General features: G+C 40.8%; 2 long non-coding RNA genes across 4 annotated transcripts; one reads left to right on the forward strand and one right to left on the reverse strand.

Moving 5' to 3' along the window:
* Positions 1-616: 616 nt before the first annotated feature.
* Positions 617-5085, reverse strand: LOC147752009 (uncharacterized). The gene is made up of 2 exons (XR_015315273.1): positions 4945-5085; positions 617-1047 (listed from the first exon to the last, which is right to left on the reverse strand). It is a non-coding gene; the product is annotated as an uncharacterized LOC147752009 (long non-coding RNA).
* On the forward strand, positions 3657-13030 carry LOC111271298 (uncharacterized). Of its 3 annotated transcripts, XR_002686794.2 has the most exons (4): positions 3657-3986; positions 4961-5006; positions 5406-5577; positions 12069-12629. It is a non-coding gene; the product is annotated as an uncharacterized LOC111271298 (long non-coding RNA). The 3 variants fall into 3 exon arrangements; XR_015315272.1 differs by lacking the exons at positions 3657-3986; positions 4961-5006 and adding an exon at positions 12779-13030 and having other exon boundaries at positions 5303-5577; positions 12069-12302; XR_015315271.1 differs by lacking the exons at positions 3657-3986; positions 4961-5006 and having other exon boundaries at positions 5303-5577.
* The last annotated feature ends 2555 nt before the right edge of the window (positions 13031-15585 follow it).

Below are 15585 nucleotides of genomic sequence, written 5' to 3' on the forward strand. Positions count from 1 at the left end.
ATTGAAATGTTATGTATACATACAAATCTTCTTCTTTACCGCATGAGGATAGGATGGGGCGGTAAGGTGTGGGTGAAAAATAATCTAAATGTTTTATAATGACTGCACTGGTATTCGTGCGGTTAGCGTACTACACTGTATGCCGTACGTAATGCCGTGACCATTTTTATTTGTTTGTTTAAGATTATTTAAAGTGTTTTGTTTCCACACGAGTTGCTAAAATAAGAAAAGACAAACCAACATAGAGCAGTACGACTCTGCATTAAGCTTACTATCCATATGTATAAAAAGATTGCGAAAAGATAGCGAAAAATATTAAAGAAATGTTTGTAACAGATTAAAAATTAATTTTTTCAATACACAGCCTCAACGTGCTGACGTCCATCGTAACCTTCATATTGACATACAGTAGGTGCATGCCATTGAAACGAGGAAGTGATGATATAGAACAATTAGTGCTATTGCTTGAATGACCGTTGAATTTCCAAAATGGTTTTTCGTGCAAAATAGCCACTATGACTTCATGCACTATTTTCTAATATTCACAATTGAATAATTCAAGAGTAAACATGACCCAAATGCGTTCCCCAACTCAGTTAGTTCATTACACGTGGCATCATACGATGGCATATATTTCGAATAGTCATCAGCCATACTTGTGGTCCATCCTACATTTACCAAGGTCATTTACGAGTATCTATGGGTAGATCTGTATTCGTCTGACCATCTCTTTAAGCGCGTGTGTGTATGATTCCGCGTAAGAGAATGTACTTTCGCATCTCGTGCGTACGTTCGTTTGGCTGCATGACTGCTGACTGAGGATGGACACTGGTTGTGCTGAGAGGGTTGAGCCCTTTGTATATCCGCTGGTTTGGCGCTTCGCTGGTCCGTTCGTTGGCCAGCCAGTCAGTTGGTCGGTCGGTCGGGCCTTTCGGGTTTAGGTGTCTTGGGAATAGATGGATGAGAGTCCGCACTCATTCCATAGCACGGTGGAATGCCGAATGTTCGACGGACAGAGCACAATGACCAGGGGACAGAAGAGAATTCCTGAAAGAGAATTCCCGCGGTAATTGTGTCGATTCAGTCAGCGATCAGCCCATCCGTGTGTATTTGGTAATGTGTGGAATGACCCCGGGGGAAGTATAGCGCACTTCGTTTGGGTAGCGTTTGAGAGGGTTGCACAGTTTGATGACATCTGCGAGGAGTTGGGCCCGAACTCCGCACGATTGACAGAGCTCGAGTTGTAGGCCAGCATGGGGAAAGAATTGTGAGATAAATAAAGAGAGCCTCCGTAAGCATTCAAACCCTGTCATCGCTTAGTCAAGCGACCCACTGTCCACCAACGACTAGATTGCTATAGAATTGCATTACGCTACCTTTAGCGTCAGGCGTACGGATATACCCAAACAAATATTCCTTCGCCTAATGAAAATACGGCGCTTGAGAGTAATAGATACAATGAGCCTATTAGCATTTGTTTTCAATGCAATGTAAGGAACATCCTAGGAAGTTTGGACGCTTTGAAACAAAGCTTTTTTATTTTCGATTAGCTGGCCGGGTGTTTCAAAAGCGAACATACGGAATCAAAAAGTTCGAAAATGTTTATTATTTTATATTTCTATCAGTGTGAAGAAAGAATTTAGTCAACTGGGATTATAATTGATCTCAAGCTCGTATAAGGCTCAAATAGCAAGATATGTGCATGCCCGTGTTTCAGCCAAACCATGTCTAAGGTAAATTCTAAATTATGCTGGTATATTCATTGGGATAGATCAGGCAGAAACTCGAAAATTTAAAAGGGAACAAAATAGGAATTAGATAAGCCCGACGAAATAAACACGTTCAAGGCCACATAGCAGAAGGTCAAGTAAATCAACAAAGCAGTCGAATAATTTATAAAAACATAACAGTTATTACTGGTAGCGTCAAAAAAAGGCTTCTCCGACTTTTTTTCCGAAGACTAAGCGAAATGTGGGTTGTGTTCCTGACGGGCACACAGTGTTGAAATTAAAACTGCCTGAGTAAAACATAACTTACTTATAATTTTATTTAGGAAAATTCTTAGGTACTTAGTGATTGAGCTATATTTCGATCATAATTTAGCCGTCTCTTCTGTGTTATTCTTCTATTGATTCATTATATATAAAATTGATATATTTTAACTAAGATGAGCTATAATGAACCGTATCCCACAAAGAGATTGAACAGTAGAAATTATTACGAAACAACACACAAATTGAACCAGCTCAACGAAATCACGAACTATTCTATGTTATTGAGATACGGGTGTTCTCTGAAAGTTATCTGAAAAAGATAGAACTCGTCAGAGTGAGACGAAGCTGTCAAATATAAAAAAAGGAGCACATGTACTTCAGTTATTCAAGTTACTGGTAACTTATTGTATTTTCGGTCGCGTTACAAAGGGAATCAATATTTGCGTGGACGCTTGAGATACGTATGTTGTATCTAGTGTCCATGATGCTTAGGCCAATGCGTCAGTTCTCATTCTAGTCAGAATAATACGCGTAATGTAAGTACTGGCGATGCTTGAAAGAATAGAAGGTGTATCTATTTTTTGTACTGGCCCTCAACTAGTTAATAAGTTGGAATTAAAAAAAACCTTCTCCGTATACCTAAGACACGTTCTCAGTGAAACTGTACGCTCCGTACCGTCATAAATTAGTTCCTCTCATTCGACGATTGTGTTAGTTTATATTAACGTACCTAACTTCTGAGAAAATGGACGTATTAATAATGATATAACATTACGAACAGGGTTCGTTTGGTATTCATTATTTTTTGTACATTGCAACTATACTATAGAAAATGTTAACAATAAACTTATGTGGTAAGCCAATTTCATGGAATAAGGCTATTTTTATGTGGTGCATCCTCTCGCCGTGTACATTGCAAGCAATATTATTCATATGCTGTTGCGGTACGGGCGAAACATTGAATAGGTATGTGCGTGGCCAACCGTAGTTTTCCGGTTGCCCCCGAAAGTTTTTGTCACTAATAACAAACAACGGTCACCTATTTTATAGGCTCTGCAAAAGGTTTTTGCCATAAAATCGGTGCTTTCTACTTGCCCACAGATGGTCAGTTGCCCTAGTCCAATCACGTAGTGTTTGTCAGTCAGGTTTATCCCATTAATATCCGTTTTTTGATCGCGTTGAGCACAATAGCTTGCCATGCAATCACCTTGACCTCAGTGTGACCAGATAGGACGATGCCATAAGCTGGCGTTTTCTTACTTCTTCTCTCACAATGCGACACTAGATAATCATCGTCATTTCTGACTCCCTGACCAGCCGTTCCTTGTTGTTTGGCTAGCGATCATGTTACCGGAGAATCGAACCGATGCGCGACTTGATGGCCACTTATTGCTGGAACCGATATCTCGCGCTTTTTATAACTTGAGTAGTACTCCTGGCGTTGGTTCGACCAGCAGCAGCGGTGGCGGCCCCGCCACCAAAAGCAAAGGCCATGGATTTTCAGCGAGCTCGATTGGGTCTATATAGATTCTGTTACTGCTTTCGCTACATAGGTCATTCTTACTTGCGGTGACAGTTACGATGCTGGCTAGATTGAGTTAATTCCTTTTTGTAGACAAACCAGCTGCGGCACGAGAGGAGGAGTTGGTCGACTGCCGTTAGATGTGGCTGTTCGTGGGTAGGGCTGGCTACATCAGCTACGATTACCACGTCCACAGCGGCCATTAGCGCGTTCCGAATCAGGTCGGCGACTTGCTGTTGGTACTGTTACTAGTGCGGCCTGCAGCTCAGGTTACGGTCGGTTACAGCCGCCAGCCACTAGGCCATGCCTGGTTAGCGAAGCAGCAGCTGCAGCGGCGGCCTATCTTCTGCGTGTAATGTTTCCGGTGCGGAATGGAGCTCAGCTCAGCCCAACCCAACCCATCGTTAAAGAGATGAGACGACCGAACCAAAGTCGAAACGAAAATCACCACAGTTGCTATATACATACATGTATGTACCTCGCTATCGTCGCCTTATCACTTAATCTATTTAACCCGTTCGTCCAGTCGACTTTTGCAGTTGGATGGATAGACCGCACTACAGAGAGATGAATCTATTCATAGACAGAGCCGCAGTGACGAGATAGAGAGAAGAAAATGTCGAGCAGTTCTAGCCGATGAAGAAACTAGCTCAGTAGAAGAAATTCTCACGACGAGAGCTCGCTTTTGTTGTGGCACAACCTAGCTACCATCCTTCAAAGAGATTCAATTGAGCCGAATGACAAAGTTGTTACCCCTTAGAACTATAGCACGTAGTTAGCCCCCATTAGCGTTTAGGTGGCGCCAAATGAAAGCTCAGAGCATCAACATTGCACAGATATCGCTATGTTAGTTTTTGTGTATGATCAGGGGCTTTCAAGCGATCTTATCTGAGATCGAGCGTGATAAATTACGAATTACTCATTGTTTGGCTAACTATCGCCAGTTATCTTTGATCACTGACTTGAGCGTTATAAAAAGAAAAAGCAGGCTCATGTCTATAGACATATATGACATGTTTAATTAATGCAGTGCACTTTTCGGGCTACTACATACTTTTAAAACTCCCAGATCACATTTTCTATGTAGTTTACTTTTAATTATAATACGAGTTTGGCTCTTTAGGAAGGACGCTTTACTAAACTTCATCAGTCGCTCATGGATTGATCGTGAATCACACACATAACTTACCTTACGCCTAACGTTTAAACAACTTATATTAGTCTGCTTAGTTCTCTATTAGGAGACATCAGCATGCTAATTGAAAATGAAAATTCGAAACGTTAGCAGCTTATATCTGTTTACGAGCATTTTGCCAAAGCAGTTAGTTTCCGTAATTAATTGCACGTTCAACTTAACTTATGGCTATGCCACAGGGTGATTAGGGCCACGCCTGTGGTATAGTTCACTATATCAGCTAAATAACTTACATTATTCTATTTGCAGTGAACAGTCGTAAGTAAGCTTGCAAACAATCACCCGAACTAACAAGGTGAGTGATTATATAAATATTCCACACTTAGTGCACCTCGAATAATTTGCGGTGCGTAACAAATTTGGCACTGACTTCGTTGCCCTGAATAAATGATGACTTGACGTAACTTGAAAAACACAGCAGAAGGCCCATTACAATTTCTCATGCATAATCGGCGTGAATTGGGCTAAGTACGCCCATTGTAAAAAGCAACATGATGTATAAAACCTGCAATTGTTCGACTAATATGTTAACGAACGTTCTACCCAAAGAAATGTATAGACGACATCATAGCTTTTGTCCATACAGTAATAACGTTACGAATATAGAAGAATTCACGACTACTAATGATAATCTGTCGAATGCCAACAACACACCTAAGATAAGTGATAAATGTAGTTCTCGCGCGGATACTAGGTTTCAGGCTGTATAACCTCTTCTGCCGATAGCTGGGTTGCTATCCTGGATATGTCATGATTAATGAAGCTATTTCTGAAGACTGCCAACTCGCAGGTGTCCCAAATCAGACCAAAGGAGAGGCAGAAAGTAAATGCGCCAACGAGGGAATGAAAGAACTAGCTGGATACAGGTACGCACATCCAAACTGCTAAGTATATCACGAGCACACATCTTTTGTTGCATGATACCAAGCGCTAGGCTAATGTAATCCTGATAGCCTACTGGCAAAGTCTCTGATTTATTTGAGATACCTCTCCACGTACTATTCAAAAGCACTTGCCCATTTCATTCTATGCGTAACCCATTGGACATTACATATGGGACTCTTCTTATTACACACATGATTTGACGGTTCGCAATTTAGCAATCTTGCAAAATAGATGTCGCCTATTGTATGAAATCTACCGAATCCTGAGTTTCAAGATGTATGGGATGGCATCTCTTAGAACACTGCATATCTAAGATGTCATTATCTATCCGCGTTAAAGTAATGCCAAACGTCGACGGATTGCTCTCGATAAATGATATAATATCGGATTCAGCTTAAAGGTTCCACGGTGAACTCTTTCAATACTACGAAAACCGAACGACTTTAATGACGGATCCGCTACAGTAGCTATGAGCGTATTTGGCGCTTCGAGCGCGTAAACAACGTTTATGCCTAACAAGTTACGGAAGTCATTCTCAACAAAAAGATTCTAATCCTTTGTGTTTTTTGCTGGTCTGCTTCATACACCGCTTTAAACTAAATTTGCTTCTTTTGGTATATCTACAAATCATATACATAACCTTATTCTATATATACATATGAAGTCCTATGCAAGTCCTTTCTCCGCCAGGTGTCGCTCTATTGTTATTGTTATTCTGAAGCTAAAGGTAAGTCAACAAAAACAACATCACACGTGTCGGTCTCACAAAAATGAGAGAATGCTTCATATTTAGTGTAACTGCACACAGTAGGAGTTTCTTACTAGGGTGAAGTATTACATATTAACGTATTCACTAAAGGATACTGTGGAACCCACCGGAAAGCGCCCTATACCCACCGTGTAAACCGTTTTCTAGATTTTGCCATTAAGTGTCTAGGCTCGTTTCCATGTTAGTTCGGTCGCAAGAAGCTAACGCAGGCCTACTACCTAGGCCACATATGTCCTACGTACTCCCTGTATTTTGCTTTTTAATGCATACATTAACACATGATGCAAACGACCGTGTTGGCTTCACCTAGACTTTTTGCCTCGTGTGGCACCATGACAGTCTAGTAATTTTTTCCACAGTTATTTTTCTGCAAGACAGTTGACCCCATACAGAAAATCGAGTTACAGCAACGACGTAAGCTAACCGCCTGAATACTTATTCTACACCATGTCGTTCATCACAGATGCGCAGGTGTATGTGCTTGCTACAAGTTCGTTTCATCATAAGCTAGAAATCAATGTGTTTGTTTTCAATATCTGCCTTCTAATGCATACCTTCACATCAGAGACAAACGCTTCAATGCTGCACGGGGGGTGTGAAGCCGTCTTTGGTACCACCGTGTTCCCTTACATCTTGCATTCAGGACACTTAAATCGACTCCAAAGCTACACAACACAGTCAAATTATTTGATTAATATATAAAGGTCCTGTAGTTGATTTTCTTGTTTTTATAGTTCTTTTTTTTTGTTTTCCGATTGTTGAAGGGCCCCTTATAATTGCTTCATTTATTCCCAAACTTCGTAATGTGTATTGATTTTACATAGCATGAACCACGTGAGGTCGTTACTTTTTTCGTTTAGGTAATTTAATTAGTTACTTCGTCAGCTAGCTTTTAGTATCTTTATCGTATAAATACTTCTAAGAGCGTGCTATTTATAGATATCCTAATCACATCCACTCAAGCACACTGAAAAGGACATGTTGATCATTTCTTCACATGCTGTTCTTTCTTCAACAGACATTAGCCATTTTCTGATAGAATATATTACCTTACGTGAAACGTTCAGCGTCCAGCTTTCCGTATGCGATTTGGAAACTAGGTCCAACTTTCATATACCTGAATGCACGATAGACTGACTCATGTTTGGAACTTAAATTCTGCCAAATTTGACAATCCTAAAAATTAATTTAAAATTTTATTATCTAATACGACGACGAAATAATAAAATGAACGTGCGAAGTGGTAGTTTGCAATTCAGCGTCTGCATATCGTCTGCTTACAATGCCGGTAACCTAGTGAAGAAAACGGAAGTACCCTATTTTTTTTTGGTTAAATAAGATCGTTCTTTCTATTTAAATTAGAGGTCTATGCAGAGGTGCATAAAAAAAAATAGAAATGAATATTCTTCAGTTACGTTGCTGCTATACTTATTGCAGAAATGCAAACAGCCGAGCAAACGTAGATATGAAAATGGAGTTACCACTGATTAATGAATTGTAACCTTACACAGACGGTTATTTTGTATACGTAAAGGACAAACAGCAGCAACGATCTCAATATGACGAAAACGAATAAAAGTGATTTTCCTTTGATTTTTTCGTTAAAAAAGCTATCACTATACTGTTTTCAATACTGGTGTTACATTGATGTGGCTTGCTTAACTGCGCGCTCATGGGGCACGCACTGCCTCTTTACCCCGCCAGACACATTCTCCCTTTCCGTCCACTATCTCATTCGTATCGCCCCTTTATTTTGCTTAATTCCACCATTGCGACGGGATCATTGAGCTTTCGGCGATTTGTTCTGCTACGCCTTGCTTCTGCTGTTTCGATATAATAGGAGGAACGTATGTTACTTGTAGTTGCTTCAAGATCGTAACGTTGTTAGTTGTTGCTAGCGTTAAGCCATACGTTACGGGCGGGCAAGCCAACGGGTGTAGTGCCAGTGGCCTCGGAATAAACCCTTTAGATGAGTCTCCACATTTGCCAGCAGCAGGAGCACTCGTAGAGGCTGCATATACTGGTCTAGTAGTCCGTTCCTAGAGCGAACGGGTATTCAACCGTCTTTAAGCGCAGTTCCCCTTACGGAACAGCCGCCTGTCTGGCAGCCCCACTAGAAGAAGAAGCAACGAAAAAGGGGCCTGATTGCCGCGGGTGTTTCTTTTTTACCCTGTAGCTGCTGCTACGTTGTTGTATCCGTTTTCACTGAATGCTGTAGTTGTGTCCCTTTGCTTCGACCTAGGAATAGGTCTTGCCGATTTGCTGACGGATGCTGCCGCTACCGCTTGGTATTTCCGATAGCTGTTTTCTGACTCCAAAGCAGCAGTGACAGTAGCGACCGTAGGGCGGCTGCAATCGTGCCAGTAGTATTGCGCTGTTCGCAGTACCAGCCGTAGCTCAGAGATCGGCAACCAAAACCCCTTAGGGCTACTACCGGCATCGGCTTTTACGGTGAGCGGCTGTATCCACTGATTCAGCCACCGGTCAAACGGTGTAACTTAGTCGGTATTACAAGGCCAATCATTGAATGAAGCGGAAATCAGCAGATAGAACAAAAATTCTAAAAAAAAAATACAAGAACATATCCAGTGTGAAGCGCATAGAAACGTGACACAAATGACGCGACAATTGCATATTTTAAAGAGCTTATTGATTCTTCAATGAGAATGAAGATCTGTTAGGCCCTCGAAGCAAACTGGCCTCTGCATCACAATCCACGTGGGGACGTACGGCTATACGCAGGCAAGAGACAACAGATTCATGCCAACTGCATAAAGGCAATGGCATCTCTATTCAGTACTAATTTCATCTAATCTCTACGAAATACTTAAAGCTCTTTTATAGATAGTGTTAGTTTGTGTACGGCCCTGTTGTAACTCAGTTCCAATAAAAAAAAAATACTGTGTGGTGTGAGGCAACGTTAGGTCTTTTTCGAGAACGGCCTGCTTGATTCAGCTCTAAGTATCCCATCCAACAAATAGTAAAAAAACAGTTTAGTTTGCCCCACGTTTGTATCCCAAAAATGTTCTTTCAAGAGCTCAAGACTACGGGTTATTTTTTAGTGTACAAATATCTTCTAAACGGTTGATATATACATCAATACGGTAAAACTTTTTCGCAAGCGAGGACTCCTTCTGTACAAAAGGACTTACGATACATTGTGATCTCTGGCGATATTGTCACACTTCCGAGTACAATTCCTAAGCTTTTTTATACCGGTTGTGTGCAGCATACTTAAATGCATGATAAATAAAACTTGACCGTTTTGCGCATGAACTATTATTTTTGGTTCAAACTCTTTCTTAGGACGCATAAGAATAGAAAAAAATCTTTCGGTACACAGAACTTTGAAGTTAAAATTCATATGACGTTATATTATTATTTTAGTTGAGCATAAAAATCTATTAAATTAGGTAAAAATGTATAGTTTCCTACACAACTCTATTTTTAAAATGCGCGACCAAGGTGTATCGAAGGTTTAAGTAAAGGGCGTCTCTCTGATGATTACTAGCATATCCGCACAGTATTTAGTTAGCTGACAAATGAAAATGCTTGAAATAAGGATAAGCGAGTGATATTGAACTCTTAATCTTAGCTTTTATTGATAGGACAGGTCGTTTGGGAATTATCCATCGTATATGAGATCTTACACACGTTATGGACTGAGAAGGGCTTGGCTTTTATTCTGGTAGACCGAGAGTGCTCAGTGAGATTTTCACGCGTTTTCGCAATAGCGACATCGCTCAAAGCTCTTTGTCGGCAACTAGCCCAGCTAGCCGTGGCAAATATGGCTTTCGTTTGAAAAATCAGGTACTCGATTCCCGTCATTTTGATCGTCTTCCTTGTCTCTCTGTCAAGATATAGTCTTGTTCTACACCTTGTGCTCTTTTTTTCCTTTGTTGCGCCTTCTTAAACACAGACGCCCGTAAAGGTACAAAAGACAGGAGACGCTGACTCTCTACCTCCTTTCCTGTTGCGTTGCGTTCCTATCTGAAGTAAAAAAATTGAGAACGCGCGATGGCGAGTAACTCGCGCTACGGTTCTTCGATGTTGTTTTCTATGCGCGCACCAAATAAGTTGCGCTAAATTCCCCCTTTTTATAGTGATACAGGCATTTGTACCTGGTTGAGAACAGCAGGCCATGTTCCTGTAAGCCATACTAGCGCGTAGGCTGCTTTAAGCAGCGTGTTTACATCTGGCTGGCTGCAGTGGTGGGCAATTTCGGCTGATGTTTCGAAAGGTCGACTGGGCCCCACGGAACAGAAGTATGTTGCTGCACTTGCTTGAAAGTAAAGCGCTGCTTTGGAGCGCCGTCTCGGGTCCTCACTGTGGTTCGTCCTCCGACCCGCTCCACGCAGACTGAGAGGAGCAAGGGCTCAATGAGGAGAACGAAGGAAGGTCTGGGGGAACGGTAAAATACAGACGATGAGTGGTCGGTCGCTGCCGTCGCCCTTGCTCTGTGAGTATCGATTATCGATGCACAGAAAGGGGTAGGAGGGGTAGAAGAAGGTATGAAGAACTGGAAGGTGCCGCCACTGGATGTCGAGGAGGGTTGGCGTTTGTGCGGGAATGAACAGGAGAGCAAAAAAAGGGCAAAGAAAGATTCGCCGCGAGCAGGAGCCTGCCAGTGACGCTTGGAGCCCGTCAATAGCTTTCACTCTCTGTAGTTGCTGGCTTGCTCCCCAGGTCCTTCTAAGGATCCCTTTACCCTATCTCCCGTTCGGCTCGGGCCTTCCTTTGTCACCACTTTTCTCCTTTCCCAGTAAAATATTGCTATTTTTATGCAGCGGAAGGCTTCTATTAGTTGGTAACGTTCTTTTCCTCACTTCCAAGTGCGAACAGAGGTAAAGGCTCCCCCGTGAAAAGTTTCTTTCACACCCAAATTCTTATTTCGGCTCACCTTTCGTGTTGATTGTGACGGAAGCAGTATAGACGGGGGAAACAGGAATAACAATGACGGCAAATAAAGCTATTGTGCTGCTATGTGACCATCAGCTGTTGCCGAAAAGTTGCGTCACAGCAGTGAAGCGAATGCTAAGGGGATACTGCTTAGCCAGGGTATCGAAAATGCATTCATTTATTAATTTACTCGTCTGATTTTAATACATACGACAGCACCGAACTAGCGAGAACAGTAAAATGGAAATAGTAGGCCTTAGAGACGCCAGTAGAGAAATCAAAACCTAACTTATCCATCTTTAGCTATTTTAGAGTTGTTGGAGAACATGTTATCCCAAAAACAACTTAGCATCAGTATTTGTATCAGCACACTTCCTGAGGCGCTCCATGGTCGACCAAAATAATCATTCCATAAATCCGAAACAATCTCACAATGCTGGCCGACGTAATCCATTTAAACAAAAACCGAAGTAGAACTATATGGCACCTAATGTTGGGCTTTTTCCTTGCCTGTGTCTGATTCGATAAAGCATTGCCTTTGCTCGATCACACTGCTAATGCTTTTTACGCATTAGTTTAGAAGAAGCCGTTACTGGAATAGTTTTATTTAATCTGTTGTTCAATTATAATACAAATCGAATTTAGTGCAACGACGAGCCCTGTGTTGTATGGTAGAACCGAACCTCACCTGCACGTTACTAAATATAAAGGCTAAAAGGAATAACGGCAGAATACTGTGTAGCCTTCATACGCAAATTTAATTTTAATAAGATAAGACATTATGGTTTCAAATGTTGCCGGCAGGTCTTCTTCTGGGATGTGCTGCTGCAAACGAGACGGGGACTCAATCAATTCCCTCAGAGGAGCTTCAAATTTCGGCGCCATACAAAGAAGATTTTTAAAAAATCGGAGAGCATACTCTCTACAGGAAACCGTCGAGGTCAACGTGTACACCAGTATTGACTAGCTGGCAGCTCTAAAATATGGAGCATCCGTTTGATAGAATGTAGAAATGTTCATTATCGACACGAATGCAAAGTATGTGACGAAGTGTGATTTTTTATCTTTGAGGATAGGTGGTATACACATATACTGCATGTATGGATTAGTCATATATTATAATTTGCAAAAGCAAGCGTGCTGTGAGTACGTGATTTTAGTTAATCGTTGAATCAATATCTAACAACAAAAGTCTTCCGAAAATGAAGGGTAAACGATACGCAGGTAAATTGGTCGATCCAGGCTGACTTTAGCCGTCTTATGCGGCTCCAGACGAGATGTGTTTGATTCATATGGAGGCACCGACTGCCTGCATTAGCTTCTACCAAGCACGTAATAAAAGCTGCCATACTAACCCAGTTATTATTCCCAAAGCTGTCTGTTTCTAAAGATCCGTTCTGTATAGAGAGTTATTCAACACAGCAAAAACGCAAGTGAGAAGAAAGCTTAGTCCATCCATTCATGTCACTGTGTGAGCCTGTCGTGCCTAACCCCATCGTTGCCTCCCTATCTAGGTGAGTCTCATGGGTGATGTTATGGATATCATCTTTTTGTGACTTCAATACTCGCAAACCTCTGCACACCCTGTAATGTCCACCTTCACGTAATGGACTGGGCCCTAGCTCTTCTACGCAGAGGCCTGAGGAATAGATCAGACTCGTGCATCCAGAGCAAAAACAAACGCCAACGTCGTACGATCGCACGGATGAAGGAAAACTATTATTATTTCTTTACAAAGTACTTATTGCATCAAATAATCATTCCACCGGTTTGATTTAATTGCATTATCTCAAATTGTATTACAGAATAGATGGCAATGCTATTGTTCGCTATCGATGCGCTAAAAGCGGCTATCATTTTGACTGTTGATATCACTGCTCGGTGTAATTAGCTTTTTGGGGTTGTACGTTATCTAGAAAGTTGAGATCTTCGGACAATGCTCTTCTCTATTGTCGTTAGATGAAAGCTGCCAGTAGATCTAATAGTAAACCGACTCGGATCGAATAAAGCGTAGGGATGAATATAGTCTGCGAATGGTAGGGCCTATCTCTACCACGTGTCTATTATACGTGACGAAGAAGAAAGGAGGAAAGCTATTGGAAGCAAATGGGCTTGTCTGGTACGAGCATCGTTAGCATTTCGGTTGTGGCTGGGATGTTTGTGTATGGCCATCAGTGTTGGTGTGTACTTCCTCGCGAACTATTGGGTGAATGAAGTTGATAGAGGGCGAACATCCCGATTGCTCAATCAGACGTCGAGTGGAACGCGGAGTTGGAGGACAACGCAGCTAGCCTTTATCCCTCTGTTGTAGAAAGGTGGAAATGCGATTAGAACCTGTGCGGTTGGGCTGTCAGTACATACGATGCATGCACAGGAGTACGTATTCGAGCGTACGATAGGACAACCGCATAGGACCGGCAGTTGCTGCTGCTGCTGCTGCTGCTGCTTCTGGCTCAATCAGTAATTGCTTTGATTGTGGAGAACTAGGCGCGCACTATGGCTAGTTGGCAACTGACCGCACTCGCAAATTACTATTATTCAAAAATTAGTAAATACTCGTACTGAAAGAGGCCCAGTCGAAAGTAACCCTACCTACATCGAAAACAACTGAACAAATCCTCATTTGGCATTTGTTAGAATAACAGAATATGTACAATGTACTGGAAATTTAATTATACGACAAATTCAACGTAGGGGCACTATGATTTTGTACTTTTAATTCATTTAGTACTACGTTTTGATACCGTAGCAAAGCTACAAGCAATCTTTATCTAACGATAGAAGTCATAGCTAGTTTCCTTTAGTAGGTAGCTTTATTCAATTTATATTATTTTGCGTGAACCTAAAAAGACATAAGATCTAAGGGTCGAATCAAAGACCGATGTAATTTTTCATCCTTCTCAATTCTCCTAGAATTTTCTTATTATTTTACTCTATAGAATACATATTGAATAAATTATTTTAATTTTCATTATACTATAATTTAATTATGCTACCGACAGGACTAAATAGGAAAGTTTTTTTTTCTATTGCCTAAAATATGCAATAGCTACAACAATGGCTAGTGTAGTTATTTTTTTTTAAATAGTTATTAAATATTAATTAACATCATGCAATAATTTGGGTAAGTTTATATATATATATATATATATAATAAGAGAAAAAGGTATTATAGTATATAGTGAGATTGGCTTTCTATTGAGACAATTTGCGTATCTCCTGCTAGCCTAGCAAATGTGAAAAAAGGCTCTGCGACTGCCAAAGGACTTTTCTCCGTATTTTCGTGTTCAATCGACAAATCTTTAAAAATATACGAAAACTATCACTGTTTATTATGAAGAATTATTACTGTTGTGTGTATACATCAAATTATGAGGCCTAAATTTCGAGCTTACACATGATATTCACTTCATTGTCTCTGTTACGTCGCCTTTAAAAAGAGGTTTTAATTGCTAAGGGCCGGATCAAGCTGACAGAGTAGGCCTTAAGATACACTAAAATTAGATCTTTTTCCTAACTTTATAGTACTGCAAATCTTCATTATTTTATGTTGAAGTATGATGCCTGTCTCGATTATATATATATATATATATACCAATATATATATATACATATACACCAAGCTCCTGTTATAGCCATGCGGTTTTGAGGTAGAATAACTGTTCATCGTTGTTCTTTTATTGGCTGTAAACTGGTTTAGCTTGGCGAAATTGAGCGTTTCAGAAAGCAGTGGCCGCAATTTCTTCCGTCTCGGTTTCTATTTTTTCTACCCTAGTCGGCAATTCTGTTACCACGAGCCGTCCAAGATTACATGCCTCTTCAAAAAACTCGAAATTAATCCCGAGCGGAAAAAATAAAGATCAGACTCCGAATCAGATGAGCAGCATTAATGCACTACCCTGTTTTCATATACATGTCCGAAAGATCGCACAGCTTATCGTGATTTGCATGTATCGGTAACTATTTAATGAATATTTGGTATACTTTTAGCCTATTTTGAATTCAAGTGAAGATGTCTGTTCACTATAGAAGATAGAAATAGGACCTGCAGAAGTTTAGTTATATAGCTAATAGCTGGATCAATTTCACCTTTTTAAAGACAGATCATTCATGAGCCGTCCAATGAACCACGATTGTAAGTCGCCTAACATCTTTGCATTCGTAGTTAAAAAATGTAACTTTAAGTATAAGTTTCCCTGATGGGCGTATTGGGGGTAACGATGAGGATTTGTGCACCGTAATTCATCATTATTACTTCCATGTTAGTGCCCTATATATTTGAGTGAATTCATGTTACATTGAATACTTAACATACCAGCAT

This window comes from Varroa jacobsoni, unplaced genomic scaffold (genome assembly GCF_002532875.2).
Source record: "Varroa jacobsoni isolate VJ856 unplaced genomic scaffold, vjacob_1.0 contig00513, whole genome shotgun sequence".
Classification (NCBI taxonomy): domain Eukaryota; kingdom Metazoa; phylum Arthropoda; class Arachnida; order Mesostigmata; family Varroidae; genus Varroa; species Varroa jacobsoni.